The 22,667-nt window shown below is 41.1% G+C and overlaps 1 protein-coding gene across 1 annotated transcript in view; it reads left to right on the top strand.

Annotated features, from left to right (window-relative positions):
* The window catches only part of LOC146373778 (protein FAM98C-like), a 75,158-nt gene that overhangs the window by 8,542 nt on the left and 43,949 nt on the right, over window positions 1-22,667 (top strand). The window lies entirely within an intron of this gene.

Here is a 22,667-nt window from a genome sequence, read left to right as displayed (position 1 = left end):
TTTTGTAAAGCTCTGCTGGGACCTGGTGCAGTGGCACACATGGCAGCAGAGCTAAGAGACTGAAGGTTCACTGGTGGCTTCACTGCTGGGGACCGCACCGTAATTAAAATGACACAAACAAAGTGAATCTAATTAGGAATCCCTCCGCTCTAGCTCGTTAGCGCCCGACACTGCTAAATTATTTTCCTCCATGGAAATAAATGAGGCCACTTGTCTTTGCAGATTTGGGGGCTGCGAGGTGCTCAGGGAAGCAGCGCACGCTGAAAGTAATTATTGAAGTGTAACTAGCAGATCCCTGCCTGCGTCTCGACCCAAACTCTTATGCGCTCGCATATGCTGACATCTATATTGGTCAGCAGCAGAGCGACATGTCTGTACAATCACAGACCTGAAAGCACTTGTTTTGCTGGCTAACACAGGTCTCCCTCTTTATGTGGGCCCAATGAGTAGGTGTTTGTGAGAACGTGAGATTTCCAGCTCTCCCATCCACCACCTGCGTTCCATTACACAGAAAACACATAGCTCATCAGAAACAGTTGGACCTCCTCAGTGTTTCTGTCTGTCCGTGGTCTGGCTTTTTGTCTCACACCTACACTCAATCATTCACACACACACACACACACACACACACACACACACACACACACACACACACACACACACACACACACACACACGCACACACACGAGCACACTTTCTTTGCCTTATTCCACGTCCACACCACTCAGACCCCCCACACTCACCCTTAGTTGGTGTAGTGAAGTAAGTGAATCCAGTGGCTGATAGTTTTGAGGGAGCCAGGGGAGCCATTGAGAGCCCATTAGGAGGTTAAGTGGAGGAAGCTCTCCATTGTTCTGCTGTTTGATTCCTGCCCTGTGACCCACACTCCCCTGGCCAGAGCATGGGAAACCCTGTTAGTGATGATGAGGGGGGATAAAAGATGGCCACACGTGCATGAGTATACACATACACACACACACTCGTACACAGCTCACACTGAGAGTTGACGCGAGGCTGGAACAGTACAGAGCACTGACAGTTAGATGACTCTCTGCGGACCCGCTGGCTGTCTGTAAGGGCAGCAAGATTTTCCGGCCAGACGACAGTAGCAGTGCACAAGGCCAACAAAAGGGCAAATCCAGAACTTACTGAAAATTAACGCTTTTCTAATAAGATCCTTGAGTGGGATTTATGAAAATTTATTAATGCAGAATTATTTTTTTTAATTAATGCTGTCAGGTCTGACTCATTATTGTCTAGTTACCAAGTTGTATAAAATCCCTTTGATCAGTGTTTATTTTCCTCCTTGGTCTTTTGAGCTCTTTATTTTATTGTGAAAAGCCCTCCAACACACCATTTGATCAGTAACCACATGAAAAATACTGATGGATGAAACATGAGAGCCACAATAGCGTCTCTGAGAGGCTGTACTCAGACACTTTGAGATAAATTCTAACATTAGCATGTTAATGCGCATGTAGTGACAGCGCTAAGCTACTATCAGCTGCTCCCTTAGTCACAAGAGGTCGGGACAGTGGGTAGCTCTGCATATTTGATTTAGCAGATTTTTATGGATGCCCTCCCTGACGCCATTATATTTCTGGGATCAAACCAGTGACCACTACAGTATGGAGCCATCAATGTAGTGACGGTACTAATGTGCAAATATTTACCAGGTATAATGTCTATTTTAGTTCAGTTTGATTGCTAACATTACCTGGTATTAAGTAATGAAAGTTGGGTTAATTACTGTAGTAAGAAAATCCAACTATTTTGTGGTGTGCTGCCAGCATTTTACTATCAGAACCAGATGTTTTTTTAATGAAATGTTGGACCCGATTCTACGTTAGGTACTAGTATGACTGATCAATTGCTGGAAAAGGTATGCAGGGGCAGACCGGCTATCCTATCTAGTATCTATCTTGGATATGTCAAGTAAGTTAGAAGTGACTTTCAGTCATAGAAGTCACAGAAAAACCAGTCTAATTACAATGTATCCTCTGGGAACCATGAATGTCATATTAAGTTTCATTCTAATGTTGAGATATTTCACATAAGTTGTGGACAGATCAACAAAGCCCACTTTGTAAAGGGGCCTTAATATGAAGATTTGGTACCAGTGTAACATAAAATAATATCAAACAACATAAGAGAGAGCACTGGAGATGCATCGAGCAGAGTTTGAAAAGAGTCAATTCAAGAACATCGGATTACATGTAAAAAAACCTAAAACAAAACACGTGTTTGAGCAGCTTAGGAGGACTTCTGATTTTTCCTTAGTCCTACTCATTGATGTGTGGATTAACCTTCCTCTTTAATGCTCTATTGTGCTTTTAGCTCTTTAAATCTTGTTGAGGTGGATCTCATTTAGGGAAACTGAGTGGAGGCTGGGTTGCACAGCAGGAGAAGGTGATGGGTGGTGGATGAAAACAAGGTTAAGTTGGAAAGAGAGGCACAGGTGGACAAAGAGGAGGACCAGACAACAACGTGGAAGATAGCAGTGGAGTATGTGGGAGAAAAGGGGAGGAGGGGGAAGGACATGAGGCTGGATGTCTTGTTTGGCTGATAGTAATCTGACAGCTATTAGAGAGGGGAGAGTCAGAGACCTGCTGGCTTGGGGTGGTGGGTGGTAGTGGTGGAGTTTGGGGGTGGTATAATGGTGGCGTTGGGATGATGTGATATATGCTCTCTTTCACACTGACACCAGCCTGAGTCTGTGTGTGTGTGCGTGCGCGCGTGTGTCTATATTACTTCATTCTTCTACATTCAATTCTCTCTTACCCTCAATGGCCTCTCTCTCGTCTCTTCCCTCCCTCCATTTCTCGCTCTCTCTCCTTCCTCCCCTCTGTCACCTCCCCCAATCTCCCCTCTTTCTCCGGTGATGTGGGTGCCACTGTACATTTCAGTGTCTCACCATGTTACAAGGCTTGCCCTTAATTTGACAGTGTCACAGGGATCCATCTTCATTCTCTTACTCTTTTCATAATCTGATCCTCTTCCTCTAGCATGCAATTAGTGCCCCTCCCCTTTTTTCCCTCCTCCCATTGCTCCGTCCTCGGTCTCCTCGCTGCCCCCCCGAGCGGCGTGCCGCTGCCCCCTCTGAGCGGCCCGGATGATTGCTACAGCTTTCCCTGTGCAATCCATTTAGAGCCGGGGCCCTGTAATGAATATGTACATTGAGAGGGACCTCGGCAGGGGGGAGGGTCACGAGCAATCAACCTTGAATTCAATTATGCCAGTGAAGGTTAATGACTGTGCTCAGTGGTCAGAGGCACGCGCCACATCGCCCATTAAAGCAGCTTGTCAGAACTGACAACGTGGGGGCAGGGATGCGCTGGCTCGGAGGGAGAGTGTGGCTGGGTGAGAGAGGTGGGAGAAAGATATAGGTGAGGGGAAGGAGGAGGGGGGCAGAGAAAACAAGCAAGAGGGATGAAAAAGAGTTTGCAGCGTGGATGTGCGCTGGAGGGGTGGAGAGGGAGACAGAGCGAGCCGGCGAGCAGGGGAGGAGTCATGTGACACACGCAGCCAGATAGATGGACAGATAGATAAAACGGTGTCAGTTAGAGGTGCTAGATTACATTGAGTTCTCCCGGACAAATCAGATTGTAAAGTTCGCCAACCTCTCCCCCCCTTCCTCCTCCAACTGCCTCCCCCGGGGTGAAGCTGAGCGCGGTAGCTGTAATATGATTAGTCTACATAAAGACGTGTCTGGAGTGTAATTCACTGCTCACTAATGAGGCCCTGTCTGAACCCAGGACAGATGAATCCCCCTGGTGGCACATGCTCACCTGCTGCCTGAATCCCCCCAACACCACCACCACCCTCCCTCTGTCAGACCCCTCCGTGCCTCCGCGTGCCCACTTCCTCACCTTTACTTCCAGTGCCTCACCTTCACCTCAACCTCATAAATTCAACTAAGTTGCTCACATGTTGTGTCTCATCTGTTTCTCTAAACTGTGTACTGGTCTTCATTTTAACCAACTATCATTTTACCAGAGCTGTCTGTAAATATTTGTTGTCCATGATGAGTCTCAAGTTCAGAGAGAAGGAAAAAAAAAATATTTCTCAAGGCTTACTCAGTCAGTTGCAGATCATCAAAATCTCCAAGTGGTTACCATAAAGGACGTGCCATCTAAACAAAACTCCCTTTCGATGTCTGTTTTGTTTTTAATAGAGATGGGATTTGATCAGGTTGGCACTAGTTTTTTCTTTCATCTAGACAAGTGGAGGATAACAAAATCAAGTCCCAGTCAGTCAGGGCTAAATCAAGTATTAAGTCATCATTTTGTGACTTAAGTCGTAGTGACACAAGTTTATGTTAAATGCTCTGCATCATATTTTCCATCTTTTCACCCACAAGGCCAAAATACTGGACGGCACCTTTAATGCCTGAACTCAGGTATTTCCAATTCCATTGCTGCATGTGTAGGAAATCAAGCACCTAACCATGCAGTCTGCCTTTACAAAAAGTTGCGAAAGAATGGGTCGTTCTAAAGAGCTCACTGAATTTAAGCATGATACTGTGAAAGGATTCCACCAGTGCAAAAAGTCAGTTTGTGAAATTTCCTAGGTGGTGCTGGTTTAGCTCACTGGGCTGAGCAGATGACCCCATATGTCACAAGGCTACCGCAGAAGCCTGGGTTTGAATATGCTCTAAGGTCATTTGCTCTGTGTCTATCTCCTAACTTTTCTGACTTTTCCTATTGAATAAAGGTAATAAAAAATAAATTTCCCCTTTAGATATTCCACAATCAACTCTATGTGGTATTATTGCAAAGTGAAAGTGTTTAGGAAATAACAGCAATTCAGCTACAAAGTGGCTACTTCAAGCGATAAGGTGCATAGTGCATAAAAGTTACACTGTTACTCCATAACCGCACAACTCTAAACCTCCCCCGGCATTAACATCAACAAAAAATCTGTGCAGTGGGAGCTTCATGGCATGGCTTTCCATGGCTGATCAGCTACTATAGTTGTATAGGGGCCCAATGCCTTTGCCTATATAGTGCTCACTCCTGTTCCTACTTGTATAATACATATTGGCCTGCATCACTAAATAGGGCAACTTTTTCCTCATCTACCTACGTTTACAAAGCTTTTTAGATTAAAATCAAAGGAGCACCTGTGCTTACACCCCCCCCCCGACACACCTGCTACGTTTCCCCCCATAAGAATTCATACACGCAAATTACAGAAGGTCAATTATCAAAAAGAAAAAAATGAAAACATCTACAACATCACAAAAATCAGCTTTTATAAGTAATACAAAGCCTAACACTGATATAACAAGACAACATTTTGTATGCATTTTAGAATGAGGAAGGTCTGACGCCGAAAGCCCTCTCACCTTTTGTCCTTAGCCTACAATTGAGAGCAGCCAAGAGAGGCCTGCCTGAGGATGTATAGCTGAACTGTTGCTCATAAGGGCTTAAAATGTCAAATGCAAAAGCTCCTGTCTGGAAGCATGCCACAGCTTTTTTTCTACTGTGAGAAAAACATGAATGTATTTGTTTTACTTAAGTATAATGAAGAAGCTCTTACTACACTACTGTATATACCTTCATCAAAGCAAGAGGTGAGGCAGAGGTAGATCTAATAATAACAAAACAATGAGCTGAAAGACACTAAGAAGCATCTCCGGTGAATTTTAATTAGCTACTAGCAATTGTTTTTCACCTATTTTTTATATGAATGTATTAAAAGAATTTAAAGATCACAAGTTTGGTCACTCACTGAACTTACTTGATATACATATTAAATCAAGTAAGTTGGATTATAGTCCAACAGCCATGCATTGTGTCATGTTACAAATCATAAAATTTTGACAAAACATCAGGTTAAGTAGATCGAACAGACGACTTCAGCACTTGGGATTTATCAGTTCCATTTAATTAATAAACAGATTAGTCTCTGACAAGAGCTGGACCTGACAGTGAACTTAAATGATTCATGAATAGAGCACCCAGGGTCATGGATGTTATGATAAACCTGAGTGATGTGATGTGTGTGTGTGCGTGCCCCAGCCTGTGATACTCTAGCTGCCCAATATTTGTATCCCTTCTAGGCTGACTCCTGTGGTATCCATCACAGGGGAATATCCAAAAGCAGATTTAAGGATGGGAGGAAAAGTTTGCCACACCAGCATCCTTTTTAAATAGTTTATGTTGTTCACTGATGAAGAAAATATCAAATTCCAGATGAAAATTTATGGAAATTAGATCAGCGCTATTACGGCAGCGACTTTTTAAAGCAATATATTCTTTCCACCGACAGTCTATGCACGGATGATAAATAGAAGGTAGTCAGAGAGAGTTGCAAGGGTCTTTCCTCCTGTGGAGCGGACCTACGTATCTGTTATTGCATTTCAGCCTAACAGGATCAACATGCATACTAAAAAATGCAGCTTCCAAAGAAAACCCCCATCCCAACATTCCTGTCATTCTCCACCTCTCTTCCTCACTTTCTTTATTTGTCATCCACAATCTAATACTATTTCCACCACAGTGGATTGTATTGTAAATAAGATGATATTTTCCCAGAGAGAGAGAGATAGAGTGTGTGTGTGTGTTTGCACAAGGAGACAGTAAAGCTTTATAATGTTGATTTATCAGCTTGTCAGAATCAAGTATGCTTTAGACACTAATGCGTATGTGCACATTTGTGTGTGTGTGTGCGCGAGTGTGTGTATTTGAGTGACAGCACCTCATACACAGCCCTTGTGCACTTGCTTTGATTCAGTGACACTCGCCCAGTCTGTCCTGGCTTCCTATCAGTGTGTGTTGATTGGTTCAGTCACATCAAACCAGCAATATTTCTGTTCATCTATTGGCCACTCTCGGCTCTCTGGTTTGTCTGCCAGCGGGGTGGTATTGGCTTTCCAATCAATGCTTTGATTGTTGTGGGGGTGGGGTCGTGGGGATGATTATTCAAAACTGAATGCTCATTCTGTCTTTAAAACTTCCTCTGATAGCACATGATATTGATTTTGTATTTCTCGCATGCAGCTATTAAGTTCCCTCCTTCACAAACAATCAGCAGTTTAAGTAAAATGATAATATCAGCTGGAGTGAGAGCTCAATTCCCTGACGGTATTATCTCCTGTGGTGTGCCACTGTGTACTTTTCCAGAGGTACAATTCGTTAACAATTAGGTGAATAGAAGATGGTAAAATCAACTACATGTTTGATACGTGTGTTAGTGTGCACTGCCTTACAGTATGGTTTTAAAGATGGATGCAGCTACCACGATTAGTTCAACTTTTAAAGCTTAGACTGAGTGTTATGATCAATGCCAATTTTGGTGTTTGGAAACCTGACATGAAAACCTTATTCTGCTAAAGCATCGGTTTTCTACCACAATTTACAAAATAAAGCTTGTGAAATAAACAGAACATAAAACTAGTGATCTATAACATAAACTGACCAGGAACAAGATTACTGAGTTCATAAAACAACCACAGGAGTTGCTGCATGTTGGTCATTAGAACGGTTGACTCCCCCCACCCAAACCAAACCAAAACCAAAAATGGAAAAACATCCGTAAAAACTGAACATTTAACAATTTCTTTATTTTAAAACAGTACTGTATTTTTACAGATTTAGTTTTTACTGTGTAAATGCTTCTTAAAAATGCACCGAACCAATGCAGTATCTATTGTCTCTAATTTCAATTTGAACCATCAGTAACATTCAGTAAATCAGACACTATTTTTTGCACATACTGATACCCATTGTCAACATAACTATTTAAGCATGTGCTCTCTCTTTAATATCATACCTCTTTTCACACACGCTGTGATCCACCCTTGATGTAGAGTCTACAATATTTTTAACATTAATCAACACCCCCACAGTGTATTCCTTTTTGGTCATTATATTTGATATCTCTTCTATAAGTTGTATTATAGCCACTGTCACTTTAAACCCAAACTGGTAGTCAGTTTCGCTGCTCTGTAAGGGACAAATTTGACAAATGTTAACGTTTTACATCTTAAGGGGATCTGTTGTGTAGTGATTACTGCATGCTATAAATCTTGTTCAAGACCGGGAGGAGACAAATCAGCTGAAAGGGATCATAAGTGTGGATGAAGGGGAGGGCTGTGGCAACTGCTCGGGTAACAAGGGAGCAGTCAACAGTACTTTTTAACTTTGGATATTGGAATCTACTCAAAACAACATGAACTCCATGTTCATGTTGTTTTGAGTACTCCACAAAAATAAAGCTTTGTTACCATATTGGAGTCATCACTATTTATGCTTCGTTATTATTTAAAAGATCAGCAAGTTTTAAGGGTTTGAAGAGTTTACTGTTACTGTTTTTCCCCCCTCTCACTCAGTTTTTACTCTTGTTGAAAATTTTGTTTTTTTTTTGTTCTTAAATTGATATAAATACTCACAATAAGTATAAAGTAGAAAATAGAAATGCATTAATCAATTTTGGCTGGACTATAAATGTGTTAACAATTAATATAAAGTATTATTCACTTCTGAAAGACCTTCAGATGTGTCACGTATTCTATCTGAATAAAACCCCATGAGATGCAAATTCTCATTTTACAGGCATGAAAAATAAACTTTCTGTCTTCTACACCAAAGTTACAAGGTGCTTCAGGGAATTTATAAAAAATAGTAGCATTAAAACACTGAAAAATATGGAGAATGAGTGAAAAAAAAATACAGTCAGTAACAAAAGGTAAAGAAGACAAAAGTAACAAATGATTAATTGTAAAACATCATACAAATGCCAATCTATACGTGTGGGTTTTTAAAAAAATGTCCTCTTACAAACTTTGTTCTACAGTGCTGGGTCTAAAGCAATGAAAACACAGTCCCCTTTTATTTTTAAAGCTGGACAGTGGTAACTGTAAAATGTATGTTTTTCCATATTAACAATAAATCATGAAAAAGCAATGAATACACAGTAAATGACTAAACTGACAAGAGTATACATCCCCAAATATTTCTGTGGTGGGTCTGCCAGTTTCCGTCCGGGACAATGAAGGTCTCAAATGAATGCAGGGAAGTGTGATAATTACTGCTATTCTGAGAAGCAGACAGAGAACACGAGAAGGAGGGAATTATTGTTCTACAGCTAGGGAGGGGAAATACATGTTTCCTCTCCCGGGCCTAAATATTTACCCTCCTCTATGGCCAGCTGATTCGCACTCAGACGACGGCACACACGGCCCCGGAAAGGCCCTTTGCCGTTTTAAAGTGATGCCTTAAACTCTTCAAGTCCACTGCCTCCTCAAACACAACTGCCATTAGCGCCACGTTTACATGCCGCGGCTCACACACATACAGAAACACACGCAGACATGCTTTCTCTCGCTAAGACACACACACCCAGCTTCCTGATCTGATTAGTGGACTGCGGTACCCTGTTAGCCTGATAACAGCCCATTTCCCATTTTCCCATCAGGCTACTGTCCTGCCCTCGCCCCGCAGTGGGCATTTGCTGGAGCAGGTGACAAAAGATCGAAGGAAGTCAGCAGCATGTGTTTGCCATGTGTGCTATGACCCTGCGCCACAGAGAAGGCTGATGGAGGAGCCTGAAGGAGGAGCTTCTCTTTTTTTCTTCATTTGTTAGTTTTAAAATTTGGAATTTTGTCAAAGGGTAAAATCAGAAAACAAACAATTCAGGGCAGATTTTTTTTTAAACTCAACTTGTTTAACTTTCTAATTCAGTTCATGTCTCCCAAGAAGAAACTGCCCTCACAGGAAAAGTTTGCACATTCCATTCCAGTTTATTACATAGCATCCAGCTAACCTTTTGAATTCAGACAATCTTGAGAACAGGTGGTCAGATATCTTCCTCACAGTATAGGGCGACCTGATAGAGAATTCCTATTGTAATATTAGTAGGTGGCAACTGAATTAAACAGCAGAAGAAAGGCGCGGTGAGCAGAGTTTTGTGCCGACCACAGTGACCCTAAAGCTGGAGTCCTTCTGTCACCTGCTGCGTGTTTGGGTTGTTCTTGTTGTTTTTCTTGTTTCTTCCCTGAGTGTATGGTCAATCTGTCTTCATGGCCCAAACACACATACAAACACGCACACATGTACATGCTTTTCTTTACAATAATGGAAGTCCTACCGCCTCCTCTGTGGTAACTGAGACACCCATGTGGCAGATAGTTTACAAAGAAAGAGCTGTGGACCCCAAACTGATGGACCTCAAATGAGAACATCTGAAAGGAAATCAAATTCATGGTTTTTCTGCTTATAATGAATTTATTAAAAATGAAAAAAATTAAATACACAATATCAAACTATATGAGTTAGAAAACTATTAATATTTCAGAGAGTATGAGCTCAGGTTATTTGCTGTTAATGTGCTTGGCAGCGGCTGAGAGTAAAAGATGACTTGCAAACAGATTCATTCATAAAACAAGGAAATGTCCTAATGTTATCATGACTTGTTTGATAAGAGGAAGCAAAATAATGAGAAAGAGACCCAATTTAAATGTTATTTGTTAACAGTTGAATTGGCATATTGCAGAAATCTGAAATTAAGGGTTTTTTTTTGTTTTCTTTTTTTTTTTACAACTGGATATATCTTTATTCAATCATCACTGATACAGTTTGTGTTGCTGCCAATTTTCAACAGTTCTTCTGATGTGGTGAAAGTTTATGAGTGTGCAAAAAACACATTTTGAGCTTACTGGAGGTACTGAGTTTGGTTTTTTGGAAAGACTTGGTCAAAAAGGATTTCAACTTACCATGACTGGGACTTCCAGCCTTTTTGCTAGGAGAAAATTTGAGCAGCTTTCAGAGAGCTTTCACACCGAACACAAATGTAAAACAAGCCGTAATCGACCACAAAAAACTGCTTCCTTCAATATGTGTTGTGTATGCACAAAACGGGAGCTAAAGAAGCAGATGAAAAGAAAAAATGTCTGTTTTTTCAACTCTGTCTTTAAAGAATTACAGTTTCTGAGGCTCACGATAGAACCGGCGTATTCCCTGCTGGGATCCTGAGTAAAAACAAAAGAGACAATAAATAATAAATGGTTCTCTTTAAGCTGTGTTCCTAACATCAAAAAGTAATGCCTCTAATATGCATCTAATAACCCATATTTTGTCCTCAGAGGAATCTAATGAATAACAGAGCTATACCAATTAGGTGCAGGAAGTTACTGTTAATTACATTTCTAAGTTCTATTATGTAGTTAGCATGCATTAATCACAATATTATTTTTCCAAATCCTATTTGTGGTTAAAGCAGAGTCAAAGTTTATTTGGAGTGGATTAGGGCTCAGCTACGGGATGCAAAAGATCCCAAATAAACAGAAATGGATCTTGATACATCAAGGCTACATATTATCAGATAGAAATAAAAAACACATTTGTGGAGGGAACTAATTCAATAATATGTATTCAGATGCATATTGCGACTTTAATATGGAATTATAAAAGCAAAGACCAGACAAGACAAATAAAGTAATGTAATATCTAAACCACTTTGGCTAAAGTCACAGAATCGTTTTGAGTATGCAAATGTAAACTACAGGCTAAGCGTACTCAGAGGTAATGCTAATATCGGCATTAGGGCTATAAGTAGCAATTATTCCCACGATAAAGCTATTAAGTCCCTGTTAAAATAATCAGTTAACAGTGACATAAGTGAGACAAAAAACAGAAAATCTTTTAAATGTCCAAATCTGGAGCCAGAGAACATTTGGCATATTTACCCCTCTATTTCTACATGAAAAATCATTTGAATTATTTGCTGATTATCGAAAATACTGTTCATATGTTGCCTAACTGATTAATCACTGTAGCTGTTTCTGCTGTACTCAACTGCAACATGACTTTCAGCTACCGTGGCATTATTAATGTGCTGCTTTTTGCTATAGTGATGAAGAAATGATAACTCTGTCACAGTAATAACTGCTTGGACCATGCAGAGGAAAGTGACCGGCATCGCAGGCCGTAAGGAGCCAATAATTGTTTTCCTGAGGTCAAAGAGAGAGTGACAGAGAGACACAGTTCCTTCTAATCAAGCTCAGTACAACCGTCTCCAGTTTCCTCCTGTTCACTGTGTGTACTCCAGCAGGAGGAAATACTGAGCTAACAGGAAATGTCAGATTATAAAACCACTGAGCAAGAGTTAGATTATCAAATCAAAGAGGAAGTGAAAGTTTAAAAACTATGAGATATTCTGAAACTTTTGTCCTGCGCATGCAACGGCACTGGCTGAGGTTTTAGGTTTTTCTAAAAAACAACAACAACGCCCTTCCAAACCCCCTGCACGTTCATCGACTGTTAAATCCACTGAGACAAACTCCTCTCTTGGCACCCTTTCTTCCTACAATTAAAAAAGCTCCTGTCGGTCTGATTGTACACTTAATACTCGGCAGGAAGAACAAACCAACAAACACGCACGCACTTGCCAAAACAAATGATGGATACAAAAAAGGACTGATTCAGTGGCAATGTACGACTGAGGCTGTCAGCATTGTGCCTGCTTTCATCCAGGCCGCACCTTTAAATAGACATGAACTATCGATAGGAGGAGCAGGAGGCAAATGAGAAGAAGGTGTTGAAAGAAGCAGAGGACTGCTTCAGAGAAACAATCTCCTCTGACCCTAATCCACCATTGAAGAACCAAGACAACCTATTGGCATCTATTAATTCGGAATTGGCTTACAATCAATGGGCTCTTCAATAACCTCTTATTCATTCATTCATCGATAATTATTGATGAGTGCATTGGCCACTCCTGATCGCCATTGCACTTGCCTGTGCTTCCTCCTGGTTTTAAATCCATGCTGAAAGAGCGGCTCCAATCAGCTTCAGTCATTCAGTTGTATGGAAGCTTGTTTCCACCACTGAAAAGAAAAAAAAGCATCTATTTCCATTTATAGGTCAAGATTTTTAGTGGGACAAACATATATATCCAAAGGCTTTGATGGCAGAAGTATTCGATGCACTACTGTCGAATTTGGTTCAGAAAGTTGTGTCCCCCATCAGGATGAACTACAATAGGGGGCACAGGGACCCTAGCATGTGCCACTGACACATGTCCTGATGGACGTGTGAATGGGCGTGTCACTGTGCACAGCGTAAATCAATTAGGCGGAGGGGATCTCAAGGGAGTGACTAGAGGTGCTATTTCCTGTCTCCAATTCCCCTAAGGCCTTTAAAATACACATATAATTTAAAAAGCAATCTGTGTTTCCATTACAAAGTCCACAACCATACTGTAGTCACGTGTCTTGGCTTCACGGTCGCAGCTGCCGAACCCGCAAAATAGAAATCAGCCTTGATTTGTATCGCTGCATCTTCTACTTGAGCAACAAATTAATGATGCTTAATCAGCTCCATCTGCAATCAAATTAGGTTATGATGAAGCATAAAGTATAATCCAGTCTCATGGTACCTCAGGGATGGAAAGCATCTACATTTGTTGCGTATTTGTCTGATGTTGAATATCTGGGGCACAAAAACCACCACTTCTGCTGTCTCCTGGGTTATTTATGTACATCGGCAATTACTGTAAACAACCATAAACAAAGACAAATATTTCCGTGATAATGTGCGCCACTGTGGTGTTGTACAAGGGTCGCAAAGCTAAACTCTAGAGCTTAAAGGTTGAACTATCCCTGAGGGGAGTGGGGAGCAGTTAAGGGGTTGAGGTGGTGCGAATGGGGCTGGGTAACCATCTAAGATGTGCTTCTTCAAAAGGAAGACCAGAACCCTGCCCCAAAGGGGGAGGTCCACAGGGAGACTGTATCAATGTATCTTCTTCTTCCTTTTTAAAAAAAATATTAGCAATTCATGAATGACTGTTATTTTATATCTATGTGCCATGAGATTAAACACATAAAATAACTCAGTGTGCATTTTTATAGCAAAGGTGATGCTGATTAGATGTTTATATCTAACACTAATTACAATAAATCAGCCGGGCTAAAACAGAGCAGCCCAACGTTTACCGCCCACACCCCTGCCTGCCCGATCCCACCCTGAACTTTCACCTTAACCATCCCACCCCCCGAGAGGCACAGGGGGAGCCCAGGGAGTGGGATGCACAGGCTAGATGAAAACAGCCAAAAAGAGCAGCGTTTTAATTGACACTCTTTAAGTTATCTGCAATATAATTATAGCCAACAGCTGTAGATGGTGCAACATGCAACAATGAGACTTATTAACATTCTGGTGGAAGCCTGTCAGGGAGTGCCAGACCACATGAATGACACTGTTTACATGAAGTATCTGCGCGCTCAAGAAAGTATTTATACACAGTGGAAATATTCATGCACAAAAGATGTGCACGGGCATTAATTGTATTGACACATAACAGCTTCGTGCCGCTTTGAAAGGGATGGGAAAATAGTTGAAAAGACACTGCAGCCGATGACTATTGTTATTTTTTGGTTCATGTCAAAGGGTCAAAGCTCTCTCCACACTCTCCACTTTGCCTCAAAGCAACAGAGGAACCCACCGAGCTTAAGAATATGTGCTCTCCATTTTAGTCCTAATGCAGGAATTAATTATGAATTAATTAACAGTACACTTAGGAGTGGCTACTTTTAAATCACCGCATTTTATTTTTTCTCTCTCTCTCTGCAGTCAGGAATAGCAGGAGTGAGAAAGCCGAGGAGAAACAAAGAGAAAGGATCGAGATATAGATGCATTGTGTTCTTATGTCTAAGACTATCTCCAGGATATGAATTAGAGAATGTGTATAGAGTTTGTTTCTCCCGGCGAGCCATTAAATATTTCATGGAGGGGGATAAATGTTGCTAGAACACCCCCACCCCCACTCCTACCAACCTGATCCACACTGCAATTAGAGGCCCATTATCCCTTTCTCAACCCTCACACTCTTTACAAACTGCGCCTCAAAAGCGGCAATAAAAAGCCCTGTGATGAGATATGACAACAGAAACGATGAGTAGTTATCTTTAGGTTTTTATAATGAAATTACATAGTTTTGCTAACCCGTGTGATTTTATAGGTCATTTCCCACCAAACATCATCAAAAATTTTTTTTAAAAAGAGTGGGAGAGAGAGAGAAAGGAAACCCTCCAGCTTCACACTATTGGGTTTCATTCATTTCATTTGATTTGACATATCATGCTTCTGTGCCTTGGCAATAAGGACACAACATTGCAGCATATTGGCAAGCTCATTTGCTTTTCATAGTGAGCGTCGTGGCCAAAAAAAGTGCCCCCTGGGATAAACACGTGTACGGGGACTGCGGGCTCGCCGCCCCAGCAGCAGGTGGCCCATTGCTGCCTAATGAACACCGCAATCTGTTACTATCGCAGCAGTGCTTTTCACCAGACAATTAGGCGACTAAGCATGTCATTATTCCAGGCCAACAAGAAGAGCCTCTTCTCTAATTTCATCTTTTCATTCCTGTTTACTCACCCACACTCCCCTCATTAACGAGAGATTTTCCAGTCCATGCTAATTGGTTTCAATAACATTCATTTTAGTTGAAAGGAAACGATTCTGTTAATTGAGGAGCGCAGAGAGAGGAGAGAGCGAGCGAGGAGGGGGAGAGGAAGAGAGAGAGAGAGAGATTGAGAGAGGGGAAGAAAAAAAAAAGCGAGGGTTTCTTTTCATTTTCAAGTGCGTCCATGAGATGATGCTTTTGAAAAAGCGCTCTACAGGTTCAGAGCTAATGAAATTAAGTGATGCCGGCCGTGGCAAAAAGGAAAGCCTAAATTAAAAGCAATTTATTTTCATTGAGGCATGTGGCACTGTTCGGGCACAATTAATGGGCTGAACATAGACACGGATATGGAGAGAGAGAACAAAAAAAAAAGAGAGAGAGAGAGAGACAAAGATACAAAGCAATGACTGGTGGCACAGATGAGTCAAGAGAGAGCAAAGTCTAGACCTGGACAGATTAGCTATAATGATTCCTATTATTCTATTTCTCTCTCTTTTTTTTTTCTACTTTGCTAAGTTTAAATTGGGAATGTTGGAACTGGCAATCCAAATATTTAAAACACTCTCAAATACTGTGAAGTCTAGCACAGAGAAAGTGCATTAAGAAATTACAGTTTATCTTAGTATTGATATTTTTAATAGAAAAAATTTTCCATCATCATTATTATGTGAAACATGAATCTTTTTAGTTGAAAGGAGGTGTGGTGGTGGTGGTGGTCTGTTTAGAGGCTTTTAAGTTGCTTTTGATCATAACATATATGATCATCATCAGCAGAGTGGAGCAGCTGCCAGGGAATTATTAAATGTATGCTGGCATTTTCTTTCTAACCTAAAAGTGCTTAATTCATTTAAGAATTCATCACGTCAGTTAATGGTTAATTCCCTATAAATGATAGAGTTTGATTAGATCACTAAAAGCAACACAACACCCACAATATTAACATAGTTTTCCACTCTTTCCCCCCCAACTCAAACATTAGATGGAAAGCAATAGCAGTAGAATGACCTTAAAGTCAATTTGATTTTATATGTTGCTTCATATACTTTACAGTATATGTCTTTGGGGAGGAATTTGCAGTTTATACAGCCTAAAATAAAGGCCAAGCATGAGGAACTCTGTAAGTAATACATAAAAAAAAGATTGCAGGGCGTCTAATCTTGCAGGCTGTGTTTTGGTAGACTGATAAATTAGTTTGTAATCCTTCTGAGTGGTTATCAAGTGACAGAGCCCAGTGTCACTGCCAATAATAGAGCCACAGTTAAGGCCATAACCTCTCAGATACGGTCAGCCAGCTCCCTAACCAGCCATTGTCCCGTTGTTTAGTGACGGCAGAGTGAGCGTGTTAATGGTCTGTCTAAACATCTCAGCTGGGGGCTGGCAGTAAAGAGAGGGGAGTGTAGCAACCCTCTGGTTGCGCTGCAGGCTGGAGGTGTGGCAGGCTGCAGCCTGTGGAGGCATCTAAAGACCGCAGAATGAAGGAACAGAAGGGATATGACTCAAGCTGCTCTATCATTACTGATCAATATGTTGACAAGCAGACTGAAGGGGGAGGAGGGAGCATGAGATGGAAAACAATTATACAAATTATTTTCAGGCTACTGTGCTGTCTGTTTCCTAGCTGAACCGTGAGTGTATCCGTCTCTGCCTGTGTTAAAGCCAATGAGAAACTAAACTAGTATAAAGTATGACTAAATGCCCTGCTAGTCTCCGAGGAGCTCTGAGTGCGAAGCTAGAGGGAGATCAGTGCAGTTAATTTACATAGCATTTGCATTATGTCAGGACATGAGCTACAAATAGGTATGAGTGTGTGGCTTAATTAGAAATGAGCCAGGCTTTTCAAAAACACCCTTTTGCATCATAATTGAGTCAGCTCAGTGCTGGATAAACGGCAGTGAGTGGGGGAAAGGATGCCTGTTTCTGAACGCGCTCTGAGATGACTGGTAATTATGATACACCTACTTGGGCTCAGAGCATGGTGTATTATTCTTATAAAAAAAAAAAAAAAGCAAAAACAAAAGACTTGCGCACTTTTTGAACACCAGCAGAAGAAACTGCCCTATAATATCTGGGTCAAAACAATTAAATATATGATAAACACTGTGAATGGTCTGAATCTGGAAGGTTGTAAGTTTATGGTTGCTTTTGTTTAGATATGTGGGATCAGACACAGTTGTTCTCAAGACTTTACTCATGCATGACAACTGCTTTCAATAGGAGGCCCCACAAGGAAGTGGAAAGTTAAAGGTTTAACAATCAGTGCAAATAAATACATAATCAGATTTCTGACAATTGAGTTCTTCCAGAGCCTGTGTGGGTTTTCTCCTGGTGCTCTTGTTTTCTCCCACAGTCCAAAGACATGCACTTTTGATTAATTAGTTATTTTAGATTGGGTATAGATGTGGTCGCAAGCATGAATGGATCATTGCATGCCTCTCTTGCAACTAGAAACCTATCCATGGTCAATAAAGTAGAGATTTTTGGCCTTTTCTTCCATCAGAGAGTGTAAAAAAAAAGGTTCTCTTATGGATTTAATAACTCTTTCTCCCATAAAGATGACATTTGAGGACCTCCCTGTACCCTTAATGACGGGTTTTGGCACTTCAGTGTGTATCAATAAAAACGTGGTTTGATGACCATGAGTTTTCTGGTTTTTCTAATGGTACCTGTGTGGGCAGACACAACCCACACCAACTTCTGATGAAAACGTAATCATTTTGTTCTATAAGCATGCCTGAAACATGACAGAAACTGCAACATTTCAATAAAAGGTTGCTCCTAATAGGCTGTATTTTAGGGTCAGGGAAAGATTCAGCAAATGTAGGGAAAAAATACAGATCTATAATGCAAAATCTTTTGCACACTCCTTTTGATGTTTTTCAGGCTGATTAAGCCAAATTCATAGCAAAACATGGACATTTCAGCACTCAAAATACATGATAATTTCCAGTTTCCCAAAAAGACATTTGATAGTGTGTCAGTATCAGATTGTGCTTGTGCAAACTGAGCTAACATGTGGTGAGCCTTGTTAGCCTTGTTGGCTAATATTGACTAGCGCAGGGAGACTGTATGAACTGGATGGGCAACTTTTTGGACAGGCCAGCTTTGAAAGGATGGAATTCAGCAAGTTATCTTGTTATTCCATTAGTAAAGAACAAAAAACAAAAAACGCTTGCACGCATATGCACTATGCAAGATTACAACTACACCCATAGCACCCTCATAGAGAAATGTGGCCATAGTTATAGATTGCAGAGGCAAAGCAGGAGACAAACACCAGAGACATTTTCTACAGGTGCAGAAGAGGATCAATGAACTCACCAAGCACTAGCACAGTTGACTGCAAGCATACAATATCCTCAGTGTAATTTTTGAGTAGGGTCATACTCTTAAACTCGCTGCACAAGCTGATGAGTGACCTCTATAGGTACTTCCCAAAGTCTGACCAGCACAGGCACGTTTTTACATTACCAAATTTGTTAGATTAGTGTAACTCAAAGTATATTTAGAGGAAATAGTGTCAACGTAATTGGTGGTCACAAAAAGAACAATAACAATATGGTAAAAAAGGTGGTTATGACATATTATTATTTCCAGTTGAATGCAAGCTCATCTTTAAGGATGTCAGTACGTAGATCACTGGGCAGATAGTCTATCAGGGTTGCCATGGGTCCTTAAAACTTTTGGTGTTGCATCTTAATTTTATCTTAGTATCTCCAGTGGAATAACTCCAAAGATTTCTTCGTACCATTGAGTTATTGTGGGAGGTTTATCACAAATTCAGTTACAACGTATAGATTTCCTACTTAAGAGGAGTAGTTTGTTAATAAACTCAAGTTGTTTACCTTTCATTCTTTTATCTGAGGGGCAGAAGAAATTGTCCAGGATCTTTACAAACTTTTTACAATTGCACTTCTCTCTTTAGCTACATATTTCCACACTTGGAAATACAAGGGCATTCCCGAAAACAGCGAATATGCATGTGAACTGGGTTTTTGTTTGTAAACGTGCACGTTTTCTTACCGCACTTGCTAAGTGATGTGCCAAAAATGGGGATGTGATGGGGAGTGTGGTTGTTCACAGTACCTGGGGTTACCAAGGTTACCAAATTGAATCGCCCCCCTCAGACATGGCTGATCTACATAATTTGGTGGTATCATTCACAGCGTCTCATGGCTCGGGTGATGAATGGCATCCACAGAAGATAATATTTCTGCTTGGATGTAATAAATCTTATGTAAAGTGTTCCACTGCTTATATAGAAAAGGCAGCGAGGTGGTAGAAAAACAAACACTCCTTTTTTTTTTAAAAACTCTGTCTTGGTTTTTACTTTCATGCTTTTTTTCATCCCCACATGGATGAAAACATGAGGCCTTTTCCAGCCAGCCTTGTATCTCTGCTGTGTGCGCAGTGTTCATAAGGGTTACCCTGTATTCCCAGTGTATATGTATGTGAAATCTCACTTAATGCTGTGGTGTGTCTCTTTGTATACAATAGACGTTTTTATTTTTTCACACTGTATAGATTCTGATAATGTTCACCTCCCCAGTGAGGTCCTCTCTCTGCTCCTTTTCTGCTGCTCCTTTACCTGTAGTATTGATCGCAGCCCCAGCAATCCCCTCAAAGGCAGCCTGCAGTGTCCTGCTATTACTAAACCAGCCCCGGGGTTGTGAACTTGTGACCTCCTGCTGCTCAGCACCACTCAGTGAGGGGGCATGACCCCCACAGGGGGCTGGGAGGCCAGGGACACTCTGAAAAGCTATTCCTGTTATTCATATGGCCCTGATCGTCATGTGTTTACCATGCATTAGCGCCCGATTAAAAGCCTAACAACAACAACAACAACAACTGAGAACAGCTTTGCGTTACATATCCAGACAGATTCAAGTGATTGACACAAAAATGAGAAACAGATGTGAAGCAGGAACGTGTGAAACCAGGAACGTGTGAAAATTAAATGCAACCTGTGTGCGTTACTCACTTGTAGTTTAATTCTAAATACGATGTGATAACACTGCTCAGAAAATGTCTATTTATTCCAAAGGTTACTAATCACAATTGTTTACTAATTAAGTTTTTCGATCTCCTTCCACCTATTAAGCCTGTTTTTAATAAGCTGAGAGTCAGGTGTACTTGACAGTAATGAATGACTGATTTTAGCTGATCGTTATTGCTGCCCTCCTCTTGCCTGCGATGCGCCGGGTGTGTACGTGCGCACGTGCGTGTGTGTCTGCGCATGATGCGGCTGCCTAATAAAAGGGATAATTGTTCCATCTTTGCTTGCAGACACATAAAGCAGTGTGTATTGACTGCTTGACAGGCTGTGATTCCAGTAAAGCTAATGGCTTTCTCAATTCTCCTGCTCCATCCATCAGGCCCCGAGAGCACCCCGTCATGTTTTCAATTAATGAAGAGAAAACCATAAAAAGTTAAAAGCCAGTGTGACAAAGTGGACGACAGCAAGTACACACACTCAGACAAGGGTGCACGCACACACTCAAAATTTGTAATCACTGGTATGAAATATACACACATGCAGGAGGGAAACACAGGCTTTGGGCCTGGCAAAAACAAGCTCTCACAGGTTTTTGTTTTTTTTACCTTGACACACTCAAAGAAAAACAATCATATCTTTTGTTTGCTGCAGGTTTGAAGCTCTCCTGTGTCTCAGCTTCACACCTTCAGCTTGTAATCATAACGTCTCTGAATTCTGGTGTGAGGCCTGCTTAGTCTGGGTGCTGTTTTTCTTTTTTTTCCTTTTTTTTGCAGGAGATAAAGGGAAACTTCCGATCTGCCTGGGTGAGTGATAGTAAAGCCCTCCAATTCAGGCAGGAAATTATGGAGTAAGTGGCTCGGTGGCTGATAGTCAAATGAAGCCAGGGCGGCTGGATGCCTGCTCTAATTAACCGGCTGGCAGCGATATCAGGAATCCTACTGGCCAACCTGATGACAAGAGCAGGGTGCGCACAGGGGTACAAACAGGCACACGTCCGGAAATATCCAGGATAACGCACACATACATACACACACAATCATAAACACACATATTCACAGATGTGTACACGAGCGCTTTATCAAAGTAAGTAAGTATCAAAGATGCCTTTTTGGTGAATTAACAATATTGTATTATTATTATTATTATTATTTTAAAGAGATCACAAAGAATGAGCAATGAGCGTAAAATATAAATTTAGCATTTTATTCTGAAATGGAGGCAGCAGAGGAGGCAATTTTACCATCAGCAGTGTCGTCTGCTGCCTAATGATGGCTCGTGTCTGCAAATCAGCAATCTAACAATCACACCGCATGACGCTTTACAGAATTAATTTTAAATGATTGACAGTCTTTTATATGCATATCACTAATCTCTGTTGCTTTCCGTTACCTTATTGGACAGAAATAGGGAAAGAAAATGGCTAAACTTTGTTAGTGGGACAATTAATTCAGAAGAAAAAAAGAAAATGAAAAATCAGTGAAATTCACTGATTGTTTTGCAAATAAAAACTGAAGAGCGTTTTAGGAACATGCTGCATTGTCAAGCCTTAATTCTTTTGTGACTGCGATGTATGAACTCACAATAGGGGCCAAAATGGGACAGTAAAAAATTGGAGAAGGCGGGAGATTTATGTCTCTTCACATGTTTAATTTGCTGGTCTAAATCACCCCATGATGGGAAAGTAAGTTAAAAAATAAATGTCAAGAGTGTCCGCTGGGGAAATGTTTAACATGACTTCCGTATTCCTGAAGTTTCCTGGCAGTGTTTGCTCCAGATTGGCTTAAAAAACAAAACAAAAAAACATTCATCTCCACTCCCGGTTTCACTGAAATTAATATTTACTGAGAGAGAATATTTCCTGATTTCGTGTTTGACATTCTCCTATTAAAGCCTGCGTGTGTGAGCATCTCTGACTCGCCGCTATGGGAGTTGACACCTTACCCTGCAGGCCCTTTTGTTTCCTGGCCGGTAATAGGTTCAATAAGATGAAAATTTAAAGCAGGGAAAACGAGAAGTTAACTTGGTGAGAATGACTTGATAGTAATCACATGAGCGTCTAGCGCTGCGCCTACACGCCTCTTCACTTTAACCAAACAGAGCTGAAGGTGAGAGAGCTACTGGAGGATAGATGAAGACGGCGTAATCATGCGTGGGAGTGAGATACAACCAACACTTGTCAATCATCATCAAGCACCCTTCTAGATGCTCGCGGTTTGACTTTCCTCATCATTCAGGATAACTTCCAGCTCGACACACTCGAGGTTTCTT

The sequence above is a fragment of the Perissodus microlepis genome, chromosome 14 (genome assembly GCF_051167445.1).
Source record: "Perissodus microlepis isolate ML-2025 ecotype Zambia chromosome 14, ASM5116744v1, whole genome shotgun sequence".
Lineage (NCBI taxonomy): Eukaryota > Metazoa > Chordata > Actinopteri > Cichliformes > Cichlidae > Perissodus > Perissodus microlepis.
The sequence above is the reverse complement of the archived record's forward strand: the minus strand, read 5'-3'. Positions and strand labels throughout refer to the sequence as shown.